General features: G+C 42.7%; 3 protein-coding genes across 3 annotated transcripts in view; 2 read left to right on the forward strand and 1 right to left on the reverse strand.

The window, feature by feature from the left end:
* The window catches only part of LOC126562334 (serine protease inhibitor 2-like), a 388,794-nt gene that overhangs the window by 214,967 nt on the left and 160,025 nt on the right, over nt 1-13,802 (reverse strand). The window lies entirely within an intron of this gene.
* LOC126562624 (terpene synthase) overlaps nt 1-13,802 on the forward strand; it is a 224,574-nt gene that overhangs the window by 127,436 nt on the left and 83,336 nt on the right. The gene's annotated exons all lie outside the window — the stretch shown is intronic.
* LOC126563549 (LON peptidase N-terminal domain and RING finger protein 1) overlaps nt 1-13,802 on the forward strand; it is a 40,631-nt gene that overhangs the window by 1,385 nt on the left and 25,444 nt on the right. The window lies entirely within an intron of this gene.

Genomic DNA, 13,802 nt, shown 5'->3' on the forward strand with positions numbered 1-13,802 from the left:
AGTTAACCCTAAACAAACAGTCAATAATAACAAGAAAAACGTAAGCTTCCTCTTAACCTTTTTAGCAACTTTAACCCTCCACAGTTATGAACTTCCACTGTAACTTTGCTCAACCGAGAAGCGAGATGAAAGGCCCCTGTCAGTTTATTCGTTGAAAAGGTCCATTTTCTCTCTGCCGAGGGTTATTGGGATTTACAGCACCCTTACACACGGACTGGAATGATTGATTTCACACCATCATAAACTTTCCTGTCCTCAGTTTTGAGCTCGACACGTCATCAAAACTGCATCTGTCATGTGTGGCAAAGGTTTACTGTTTACCCCACATTAAGAGAGAAAAACGTAGGATAAGTTTCATAAAGTTATGAACTTTTTGCACAAATGCAGCTGCGCTTTTGGGGTAGCCATTATTTTTTGTATGACGCTTCTAACAAGAGAAAGGAAAGCAAACAAACCATTGAAGTAAGCATCATCGAAACAAAAACCCGTACAGGACGATCCTCAATTGGAGGTTTCCTCTATTGCGCTTCCCGGGGCTTGATCCTCCCGAGAAGCATGTTCCGAAGGATTTATGAGTTCACAATGCGCATTTTCGTTTTCGCCGCACACAAAAAAGGGTAGACGAGCCCTTGCTAGTGGGAATCAACGTTTGAACTGACAAAAGGATGTTGATAAGCGCCATCCTCTCTCGGGCATAATGCAAAAGCTATAAACATCAGTAGCAACGTGTTGGCTATCGTTTTTTTTTTTTTATTCTATGCCGGCTTTTTTATGGATCAGAATTTTGGGAGGTTATTTTCTGTAAAGCTTTGTGTTTCCTGCTCACAGGTGCAATGAATCCCCGTGTGAGAAATATCAATTTAACAGACCACAAGACCCAAAGGCATTTCAATGGGATTTTCACAGCTTGGTGTGGAAATGTGGCTGAACTTGGGGCAGCAGTAGCAGCAGCATGTTCGGCTAACATTTCCAAAACTAACTTTTCGCTCTGAAATGGAAACAGGAACGGGTAAAAATACTCCGAACCAGCACATACAGCAGCTCACAGCATGGGTCGTAAAATGTTGAGTACTGGAAAAAGTTTTTCCCATAGGTGATTGGAATTTCAAAATCAATTTTTTCGTATCTTCTGCCACTGGTTTGTGCGGGTACCATGAGCCAGCAGTGTACAGTGCAGCCGGAAATGGAGCAGTGTGAAAGTAACAACGTTGGAATTTAATGCACACCATGCATACGGACATTATTTTACGACCTCGCTTCATGGGAAGGAATAAATTGAAAACACGTCGTTAAAAGTTATTTATTGCAAACATGAATTATTCTCGGCTCAATTGTCGTAGCGCTGCTATTAAAACATGTTTGTCTTTTCTTGTAAACATAAATTCTAGCTTTATAACAGGACACAAACCACCCGTGAGAATGACGATGAAATCAATTTTAGATTTCTGATAATCGGATTTCTCACCGAATAAGCACCTTATCTCACTCGAAAGGTTATGTTAGAATGTAAGAAATCTCATTTCTTAGGCGCACAGCTTCCCTATCGCGTTGGCTGGGCTGATAATCTTTCCATTTCCAATCACTTTTTTTTTCTATCAAATAATCAAAAAACCCAGAAACCTTTTGACTCATTTTCGCATCGATAAAATGCAAACCAGAAAGAACTCAGCTTCTTTCTCATTCTTACCCTCATTCGTTCACCCCAATGTCGAAGAAAATAAAATAACATAAAATAAAAAAAACATTCACCCAACCTCGCGCCCTTTTCCGTTCATCAAACTTTAAGCTTCTTCACTTTTTGATTGAAAGTAGCCGTGCACGTGCGTTTGTTTGCGGCGTTGGTTTGTGGTTAGGTTCTTAATACCCGTTTGCCATGGTTGAAAACTTTTTCTGCTCGGTACAACATTTTATTTTTCTGTTGGAGGGAAAAAATATGCGACCAAAAACTGGCCTAATCCCTATCAAGCGGTGCAAAAGCTGCTCACGAAACAATCTCCTTCTGCCGGGTCCTTCGGAATTGAAGCAAAGGGCTCGACACTGCTGTTTGTATGCTGTGCGTAGACTCGCCAAATCTAGGGATATGCTGACAACATTTATCGTCCATTTTCCCATGATTGGAAAGCTCCCTTAAACTGGTCAAAGCTTCCTGGTAATATGCAAGGGGAGAAAAGTTTTGCGGTGAAATTGTGCAAAAAAAAAATTGCAATTTTTGAGGGAGAACTTTCTCGCAGAATTGTAAAGAGGAATATCTTTAAGAATTCGTATGATTCGGTGAGTGATCGTGGCTTTTATTTTTTGTGTGGTTCAACTCACGATTCAGATATAAACTCGTTCAATGTAGTATAAAGTTAGAAAGGCTACCACTCGGTTAAGAAGCACCACCAGAAACAGCCTTATTTGAGCTAGAAGAGGTACAGAAAAGCAAAGTCACGGAAAATGCAATAATAAACTGTTTAACTTTACGAGCGATCAAGAGTGAAGCGAAACGAGCATTCGGGGATGGAAAGAGAGAAAACTGTTTTGTGGCCTGCAGGATTTTTCTTTACCAACTTCATCGGTTCATTTCGAAATGGAGCGCCACTGCTGGTAGAGGAAGTGGGCGATTTTTATTTTCTTTTTATTCTACCTTGAGCCTGGGGCAGTAAATTGTCAAACCGGAAGTCACCCGACCGCCCCCCCCCCCCCTCCCCATCTCCCTCCCACCATCATGGAGGCTGCCAAAAGAAAATAAAGGAGAAAAACACAATTTAATTTTCGCTTCAATTGCTTCGAGCCGGTTCCAAAAAATCGGTGCTTGTAAGTGTGCTTGTTGGAACAAGCCCGTCATATCCATTTCCATTTTTTCTCACCGTCAAGCACAGGTTGCACAAAGCTGCCGGCAGAAGGATGATCGAATCTGAAATGTGTGTTTTTTTCTTTGGTAGAAGAGTAACACAGACAAAAAAAAAACCTTCGAGACAGGTGTCACACCGATTGGATCCTTTTCATCTTGGTCTGCTTTCCAGGAAGCTGGACAAAAAACTGCACGGGGGAGATGCTATTCTTGCTTTTATCGTGAGTAATTTATTTGATTGCACTGTGCCCTCTTTACTTCGATCGCTGTGAACACACACATTTTGAAGGAACTTGGAACGAATGAAAATTGGAACGAATGAATGAATTTCGTGTTGTACAGACGATTACCGACCGCGAAAGTGTCGTTCCAGGCCGGAACGGAACGGTCCTTATGGGGGTATTGCGAACCGAAGTCGTGTTACAGGATTTATCGTTAACGAATGTGACAGAATTGAGTGTAATTTTGCTCCAAGGAATGAAAAAACATCTATTATATTGACGTTAATCTTTGTGCGAGGTCGACATCTAAAATTCAACAGAGCCACTTTCACAATTTGTTTTGCTAGGTTTTGTTGGAAAATTAATTGAAGAACTTATTGTTAAAGTTGTAGATCTCCAGATAAAAATCCTTTTTAAAAATGTATCAAGAATTGAAAACAGTAGCATTAGCAAAATTTTAAAATTTCTGTGGTGTGTTGTCTGTGGATTTAGAAGTGTTGTCTTTATATAAAGTTCAAATTAAACAAACAAACCTAACAAAACGTAAGCTATATGCTTCACAACGTCAGATCAATGGAATGGAGGATGGAAAATTTTGTTCATTATTGACAGAGTTTTCGGAGCAATATAGGAATAAAAGGAACAAAACATTCATAAAATTCTACTTGAATACATCCAGAACTGAGTGTAGCAGATCTGGACAAAACCTTACTTCCATTCCAAGAATTGGTGTAATTTTCTATGAGCAAGATTTCTAAAGAGCCTTTTATAAACTACGAAAGCATGAACAGTGGGAGTTGGACTGACCAGCACAACAACGTCGCAGAACAGCAGCAGAAGATTAACAAGACATTTTAAGGTTCTTTGCAAAATACTATAAATGTTTTAGTAATGTAAACATCATTTAAAAATGGCAGGTTTCTAACTAGAAACAGCTAAAAAAAAATTATATATCATGCTGAAAGTAGCATTTTTGTGACTTATACTAGATGCACCTAAACTATCTTCTCCAGTCTAATCAGTCCCAATCATCCGACCAATCACTAACATTTCCCGAACTTTTCACCAATGCTTTTCCATCGGCTCTTTTGCACAAGCTTCAGTGGCTTCATAAGCCGAGTTCTCGGAACCCTCACAGTGTTACACCGCTTTTTTCCACATTTCTGCACGTTCCCAAATCAAAGCAACGTGCAGCAACAACCCATGGCCTGGATTTTGCAGCCTAACAGCTTACGTACCGTTGGGAGTTTGGAAGGGAAAAAAATACCCTGCACCAGGCATGTGGGCGACAGAAAAAGTAAGCCTTGATTGAAAAAGTCCGGTGGTCAGGGCATCGATGACTAGGTAACGAGGGATTAGAAGTTTATAGTGCACGGAGATCAAATCTAACACCATTACACCGATCGAAGATGCGTTACAGCTCCAGACGCATACCGACCGATGAGGCACAGTTGTAAATCGTACTGTAACGATGATGAAGAAATCGAGCCCACCAAAGCAAACAGAAAAGAGCGAAGTAAAACACATCTACATAATTGGCGTAACCATTTCGACTAGTGTTTGCCCTATCTTCCGAGGTTCAGCCCGGCCCGATTGTTGCCGCATTACGTTAGCTCACGTGAAGCCAACAATACCGACGTAACGACCGAGCAACGGACGGTCCCTTTCCCTCGGTTTTGCTGGACCTGGCGTTCGTTCGTTCGCCGCCAAATGCCACCCACACGACACCACCACACGATAAACTCGAGCAGCACACGGGGTGCAGACTCGATTGCGAAAAAGCAACAGCGGGACTCAGATAGCGGTTGGGTGGTGATGGGTGGTAGATAGTAAATAGTAAAAAAGAAATTAAAACTTTTATAAGAAGTAAAACTGTGCACACTGGGACACGGCATAACGATGGCGGATTCGGACGGCCCCTTTCCCTTGGTTCGACTGTGACAAAAGACATAAAGGTTCACAGGGTTCGAGGTGGAAAGCGGTTTCCATTGAATTTGCGTGTGCTTTTACCTATGTTTTTGTCTGCGTTTTTTTTTTCTTCCATTTTGTAGAGCACGTGGACGTTGAGTTTGTTTTGTTGCGTTTGTATGTTAGCAGTTTTACGGGTACGTAACATATTTTTTACATTTAAAAGTAATAACAAAAGTGTAGCACGTTCAGGTGACAAGAACGGAGTAGCTGATGAGGTGTTGAGATAGGGTTCTTGTGCCACAATTTAGTTGTAGTTCTGTATGCCATAATCAACGTGTTACTTTATAATAAATTTGACATTGATTGCAGGTAGTGGATTCTTTTAAAAATTACAAGCTTTTATGTATATGTTAATCTCTGAAATTTTCCAAAAAAAATTTAACGGTGTTTGTGAATTTTAACAGTTTATACTTACAAATTTTGAACTTTAGAAAAAAATACACATAAAAAGTAATAATTGAAAAATAGGGTCAATTTGGTGTTTAAATATTGCAGTCTGCTGTAATATTATCTTCATTCTCAAAGTATTGCAGTAATGTAAGTTCGTAGCAATTAATAAGACATCTTACAGATGTTTTGCCAATAAATGTTTTAGTGCACTCACTCACTTTATAATTATTGAAGACACCAACGCGAACAACAGTCTCAACCCCAGCAATGTGCTCGTACCCACACGTGTTTGGCAAGAACGAACGACGACGAAAAACATGATTCATCACTCTGACACAATTGCAACAGTTTTCCCCATTTTTTCTTCTTCTTCTGCGTATGTGTGTGTGTGTGTATGTGTAATTCATAACTGCAACCACCCTGCTGCATCTGCACTGGATCGTTACATTGCAAATCACTCCACAGCCAAGCTCCACCCCAAAACCGCCAGACCAGACGCAACAATCGAGCCGTAAAGCACGATAAAGAAGTTTTGCATACGCAACGCATTTGCATGGTTGCAGCGCCAACTTTCGGTGTTGATCGTGCTGCTTGCCTTTAGCTGAAGTGAAAGATTGGTTTCGTCTCGTTTTTTTTTTTTTTTGTTTCGACCGCCCGACCGTCGTAGCTGAGAACGATAGCCTACGCCGCTGACGGTGAAGAAAAGGTTATGTCGCCGGGTCGCCACGGCACGATGGTAGAGATAAATCGTTACGGCAAACGCGTCTACATTGTTTGCTGTGCTGCTGTTGTGTACAGATGCGAAAAACTTTGCCAGTTACGTGGTGGGTGGGCCGGGATACCGGGGGCTACGTAGCATGTTGCCAAGCCTCGTTTTTTTGGTTTTCTTTCAACCTGAAATGCAACAAAAATATGGCTGGATACTGATGTTGCAGTGGTGAAAATTTGACGCTCGACGAAAATCAAGTTCAGCGTTGTTACACAGAAAGAGAGAGGGAGAGAGTTTTCCGTGTAAACAAAGTTACCTTTACGCGTGTTTCTTCGCGATGTATCCGTTGTGCAGAGATAAGAGGCTGCCACTCAAACTTTTGGCAGGATTAATCGGGGTACAATATCCTAAAGTTATACGAACATTGAGCAGGTGTTTTAGTGAACTCTTCGGAACTTGAAGTACAACTTTCTTTTGAATTTTTGATGAGTTTTTTAATGTGTAAATTATAATGTTTATGCAAGAATTTTCTAATATAGAATACGTACTACAACACCTACACTTGCACTGCCTTTATTAACCATCGTACCTGACTCTATGCAGTTGAGCAATGGCTTTATCTGCTACTCTCTGACGTAAACACCAATCTGCCTACTGATGCTTCACCGAACTACCGGACCGTTCCCGGGCTGGTTCATACAGCACTGTGCCATTCCTTTTTCCTTTTCGGTTAACCTTAATTTCTTGCCCTGGTCCTGGCGAGGGCCACATCGGAAAGGTAACGCCGATGACGTAAGCGATGGCGTGCAATCGATGCGATTATAAAATTGGCTCCCAATAAATGCAGTTTCGTCCAGGTCAGCCGTAGCTGGCCACGGCTAAGCAGCGAGGTGAGAGCATTGGGCCACAAGATTTATCTAGAACTGAGCTGTCACACCAATCACGACCACTATTGCAACAGCAACTTGACGCAACATAATTTGACGCAACGGCACCTGAACTGCGACCGGCCTGGTGTGCCCCAGCTGGAAAAGCTGAAGAAGAGAGCGAAAGATAGAGCGAGAGAAGGAGCTTGGGAGTGGGACAAAATTCGCAACAAAGGTTTTGTGCGTTATGTTATATTTGCCGGCCGCTTTTGCGGTTGTCGTAGCAAATGCGTACGCAATTAAAATAAGCAACCAACACATCTATCACATCTGGTGAGGTCCAGTTGGAGTTGAAATTTTGCGGTAACCCGATTTAATCATCTCCACGTACGGGCGGTGCGGTGTGATGTTGTTACGGATCTGCGCTTATGTTGCTTGCGGCGGCACGGCCCCACGATTGCACCTTCACAAAACAATAGGTCGAAGGTGAAGTGTTTGCGCGTGTGAGTGTTGTTGGAGAAAGGCAGACATTCGAACCGTAACGAAGCGAACAACCAAACTCGCCACCAAACGAGACTGACTTCGTAACGCGCATTGCAATCGCGTGAGCCTCCGGGTTTTGTGCGATGATCTACATAATAACGCGTGATCGTGCCCCGATCGGTCACTTCTCGCCTGCGTCTGATGCTGAGACTCGAGCGAGAGGGCAGGAGAAGGCTAGTGGCATGGAGAGGATGCTCTTGTGGAACGCAACCGAACTGCATCTGCTGCCGTGGTAGGGCTTCGCGCTTGCCGTTCTCTGCTCTCTCTCTCCGCCGGCTCGACTCGACTGCGCCCGAAATGAGCTCAAGGTTAGCAGACGTTACCCAACGCTCCTGCGCCCAAGCCGGTACGCGCTTGCTCTTAGCTAGTCAACTCGTCACGATCATTACCTCACCCACGGATCACGGGCTCCCTCCCCCGATCGAGAGCTGGCCGATCTCTTTGCCGTACGAGCGAATAGGAGCCGGCTGCAATCATTATACAACCGTGACAAAGCGAGCAAGCGAGAGCATGGGAGCAACCGAGCCACCATTAAACAAATCGCAACAAAATGTGAACCGAATGCGAGTAACAGTCGCATCAGACGAGGTCACTACCGTCCACTACTAAAGCTCACTTGATCTCTCTCTCTCTCTCTCTCGCTTTTATGCTCTCTATCTTTCTCCGTCTTTCTCTTTATATTACTCCCTCACCGGGAAATAGTATTCACGGGGTGGCCGCCAGACAACGTGTGCGCTCTGTCATTACGCGAAGTCACACACGTTATGACGACAAAATAGGGGCGCGTAACACACTCGCGATTCCACTTCACGCAATATTTCGACCAGCTTACAGCAACCCCACGCACACTAACAGACAATCAAATCTTTCTTTCACAGATGGTGCTAAATGTGTGTTCTACATTGTGCATTTCTGCTGAAAGATTTGTGTTGCAAGAATCGCGTGCCATAATGTGCAATAAGAAATTTATTAAAGTGTTATGATGAAGCTGTCTTTGGAAGCTTAGCTTTGGAAGAAACTAAATGGAAGTTAATCAGATGTTAAATTAACAAATAAAATTATTTATTTTTTATAAGTATGAAGGCACGTCGCAATATTGTCGACAATTAAAGTTATGTTGAAGTTGAAAATCTTGCGGAAAACATAGCTTTAATTGATGTCGGTCCATGTGTCTTTTGGCCATTCCTTGCATGTTAAGATTGTTGAGAAAAGAATATTGTTGCCTTACAATTGAAATGTTTTGTTTTTTTACTGTCAGGTCGTGTGTTTTATTAAAATATTGTGACAAAAGCACCAGACTTTGTAGACAATTTATATTTCACAATAAAAAAAATTATGCTATAATCGCCAAGAACATATAGGAGATAATTTTTGGTGGTTGACGCCGTGCTTCTTCTCATAATTTCATTTTAAAGTATAATTTTAAACGCAATCTCCAATAATCCAGTCCCTTAAACATGTACTTACTAGCAAATTTTCATCCACATTTTATAGTCCAAGGCCCGGAATAAATTCGTTGCTCCCTAACTACGAAGTAATTGTCAATTTGCGATTACCTCATAGCTTTTTCGGTCCACTATCATATGCAATGCACTTGCTTAACATTTCTACAAACAAAACAAAAAGCAACAGAAAGAAGAAGAAAAAACCTTCACTCACTCATTTTACCCATGAACTCGGTTGCATAGAGCGCCAGGCCTGCAGCGGACACTTGACGTAATTTCGTACGCAACGCGGACCGATGCTGCGCGTCCCAATATCCCGAATGGCTCGTTCGTCGATGGGATTGTTGTCTCATCGGCATCGCCCGCGACACACATGCGCCCCCCCCCCCCCCCCTTTTTTGTGCCCACGACACACATACACACGTAATGGTGCGAAACCGAAAAATCGTCGCCTCGCGTGACGGTGAGTAGAAATAAGTTATATTGCTCCAAAACAGATGGACGACTTTCGAGGGTCTTTCGCCTTGCCTGCCAAAACGAGTAAGCCGAAAAAGGGGGTCAGTCGGGCCGGCCAGCTAAGCAGTAGCAGCAGGCGACATAACCGCAACTGGTGTCGGTGACGCTGTCGCCATCCACCCATCCAGCGACACCATCGCAATCGTCACCGTTTCCCCAAGGCCTAGCCATGGCACTCCAGTTCACCATTACCGCTGGATGCACACTGTTGGGAAATTGCAAAAGCTCATGCTTCCAATCTGGTCGGGGTTCTTGCAAAAGATTTTACGAAATGACGTTGACCGTGCTGGTGAATTGGAATTGCATAAGTAGTATCCTTCGATTTGGTAATGTGATAGAAGGTGGTGGTCACTAATAAATGGCCATTAAAGGCAGTGGTAGATTTGAACGAAGTTTAGCAATACTGAAATTTAATTAAATTTCAAAAATTTCCTCAAACAAACGAGTTATATATTCCAACAAATATTACTTAAGCTTCCCTGCACTTAAGACTAAAAAACTACTTAAGTCTTCGAGTCGTCTAGCAGCGGAACCGGTTGTACTGCAATGCATTACTATCTGGTAAACTACACACCCACCCGGCCCAGATCGATCGACGGTGTTGCAAGCGACCGTTCTGCGCAACTATTGCGACATTACATTCGCCGAGACAGCCCTTCGAAAAATGTTTCTCCCCCTATTGCGCGAAGGAGTGTTCTCAATGTCTACCTTCACCGGAGCCCACAAATAGCAGAGGCAAACGAGAATAACTGACGCCTGCCACGCTCAGCATGAGCGACTGGGCCACTACTCTTCTGAAGTCATAAAAAAATCGAAAGTAAGCCAAACGAATGTTGGCGCCGAAAAGTAGGTGAGCTCAAACAGGTTCGTTTGGCAATCGGTATGCCACATAAGCGTGGCAGACTAGCACCGCCAATCGGTTGTAATTGATTCGATTGATTGCAATTCTGATAACTACAAGAGTGGATGATGAAGCTGTGACGTTCAAATGTTCGACTATTTTAAGAACGAACTAAAATCATACATAAATTAAGCTATGCTGCCTGTTAAACACTCACAACTGTAACTGTAGTACGTGTCCCAACGCATTACGAAACTGTACTATGCAAATGTCAAACTGCGTGTCGTAAGACAAATAATCAACCTGCTTCATCGCCCGATTCCAGAGGGTCAAAGTGAGATAAAATTGGCTTATAGGGGGATCACTCCCTCGTTCAATCGATCATTACCACAGCGCCGACTAAGGATTGCTTTCAGCGAAAGCAAAAACGGTGCCCTTTTCACTCGCCAGTCAACTGTCGCGATGCGGTCACAGCGTCTCCGCGCTCCGTTCAACTTCTTCCAGCTGTCTATTGAACGACCCGGTTGAGCAATTGCAAACCTTCGTACACCTCTACTCTACGCTTTTTTTGTTTCCTTCAGCTCTCTTTATTTAACGATGAGCTCATGCCTGAGCATAATTGACAGCGAACTGTTTGAAGCTCTTATTTCTCCAATTATCATGTCCATTCTCCGGTCACGGTGGTTGATAGTGTCCTGCCGGCACTGCAGCCAAGCGGGATTTGACTATTCTCTCCTCGAAACGCACGCTAGTCAGACTAACTGTGTTGGTTGATTATTTAATTCAATAAATTTTGCGCCTCTGCTGTGTGCATCTGCCGGTCGAGATCGAGTTCAACTCGATCACCAGCAAATGGGGTGCGCTTCTGTGCGTGTGTATGTGTATGCTTTTTGCTTTAAGCATATCCAGCGATACAGCAACATCAACAAAAAAAAACAATCCACCATTTATGGTGGGGCTTAAAATTGGGTTTGAATGTGGGTCGAGTGTGAAGGCGAGAAAGATGCCAACAAGCGCCGGTGAAGAAAGAAAGGAATGGAACTTGAAGGGGGGAAAAAAAAGCTGAACGGCTGACAACATCATTTCGTAAGGTCAAGCCGAAGACGCCGTCAGACAGCTTAAGCAAGTGATTGTCTCTCCCTCTTTCTCTCGCTCTCTCAGTGAGTCGCTTTTCAGATGGCGTCTGGTTGTGGCTGCAAAAAGCTTGAGTAATTGCAATAGTGCAAGCATAAGCGCGCCACCCGGAGTTGTAAGAGCTGGTCACATTTACCTTGCCATTACTTAACCTCCACCGTGTGTGTGCGTTTGTTTCTGTACGTGAGGGAGAGTTTTTTTTCTTATTTGTTTCTTGTTTTTGCACAAATTGATAGTCACAGTGTTAGATGGACGTAGTTCGGGCGTAACGCATACAATATAGAACGCAACGGCTTAACGGTTTGTCGTAATAGTTGCATAATGGAATACGCTTCGAACTGGAGTTTCGGTGTAGCAAGAAGTTAGCAAATCCATCGTTACACTGAGAAATAAAGTCATCCGTAATCATGGACAAGACAATTCAAAGGTTCGATTCCTTTGAAATGGGAACAATTCTACTTTTTTACTAAAATTTGCCTTTTTTATGTTATGTTGAAATTTACTGATGATTCGGCTCAGTATCATTGAATTACAGTCAAGATTAATTCATTGTAACTATTTGATAACCACATCCAACCATAGATTGGATGGAATTTTTATGTTTGGATGTGTTTTGAAGCTTTAAAAGCAAATTATTTTTATTGCCTTTAGGTTTTTCGATCTGTATAGTACAATTTTAGTAAATTGAATTTATTCTGCGAATCCATCAAATCTAGAACAGTCATACTGCAAACTAGTGTAAATATATTTTTTTAATTCATGTTTTTGATAGCATTCGGAAAATGCTTTCAGTCTGCTTTCAATTATGTAGAGAACCTTTTGTAATAATCTAATATAGAAATAATCTCTTTTCTCGAAATCATTCCTGGTTTAGGATAACTTTTTCCGCCCATTCAACATTCCCCGATTCCACCTTACTTTTTAACTTGGTCTTTTATTCCCCTTTATCCCCAATTGGAGCTTGAAATGTGGCTGTCAAAACCTGCACCACGGTCGTTTAGTTTTATCGGCTCTCCCGGTGGAGTAGTTGGTGTTGAAAAGTCCACTACTGTCATTGCCATTGAATGGAGAGAAAAATTAACATGCCTGAATGGGAGTCCTTCCACCCAGCTCGCCCACATCCTCCGTTTTATCCTGTGTTGACGCTGTTGACAGTTTTCAACAGCAACTTTGGTGCAATGTTTTTCTGTTTGCTGATCATCACGATTTTTCCTCCGTTTTCGGCTGCAAAAGTGTTATGGATGGATTTGCCACTGCTCCAGAGAGCTAATCAAATAGTCGTTGTTGCACCCGGAGGGTGAATGGTATGGTTGTGTACCAGCTTAGAACGAAGTCACACTGCCGGTCGTTGATGTTGTGCCATTTTCTATGTGTTCGATTTGTCAGCTGGTTCACTCTTTTTAATCTCACCGGAGTATTCTCGGGGTACATTCCGCACCGAGGCAACAGAGGCAGCCAAAGAATGTCAAGCCGATCGGTTCGATGTGCTGTTTGTGACAGTAGAATGCAGGTTGTGCAGGCTGTTTTGATTGCGTTTTTCGTTGAAAGGAACCTTGGAGTGTCGATCGGATCAAACATTTGCTGGGCGCAGCTCTGAGAGCAGGAAAATGAATTTTTGATTAAGCATCCCTCCCAGGCCCAGGCGTTATCTTTTGGGCATTTTTTTTGTGAGTGTATCAAAAGAAACAAACTCGTGCACACGGTGCGGAAAAATCTGTGACAAATGTACGGGTGCTCGTTCGTGACAGTTTCTGTTTTCTGATTCTACCTTGCCATCGAAATGCTGACTTTGACATCAATTTGCTTTTCACCATCCAGCCGATCTTTGTGACACGGCTGCATACAAAAACAGAAGGTGTGAAAAAAATATCAACTTGGACGGAGAAAAGGAAAAAAAGGCAACACTCGAGAATGTCCACGAATAAAATCAATCCAATCAGGCCAACGTTCGTAAGGGACCGAGAGAAACGAATTTTCGTCGCACAACCCTTACGTTACGAAAACCAGATTGAAGCGAGATTGTGAACGCGAGAATTGGTGAGGATCGAAATCAAAACAAATAAAAACGGTTTTTGGACTCGTCGATGGAAGGGACAGTGCAGACTAATGGAATGTGTTGAGCCAATCCATCAGCAGCCTAAGAGGATTAGTCGATGAAATGTGTATTTCGTTCGATGAAGTATCTGTGTGGCTTATTTGCAATACATTTCGATTTCCTATTTATTATGAAGCTACAAACTGATTCGAGCATTTGAACGAAATTTCCATAGCTCTTCATAACTATCGGAAAATGGTGATTCCATCGATACATGAACTTTAGAGCAAAAAAGGTT

Source organism: Anopheles maculipalpis, chromosome 3RL (assembly GCF_943734695.1).
Source record: "Anopheles maculipalpis chromosome 3RL, idAnoMacuDA_375_x, whole genome shotgun sequence".
NCBI lineage: Eukaryota > Metazoa > Arthropoda > Insecta > Diptera > Culicidae > Anopheles > Anopheles maculipalpis.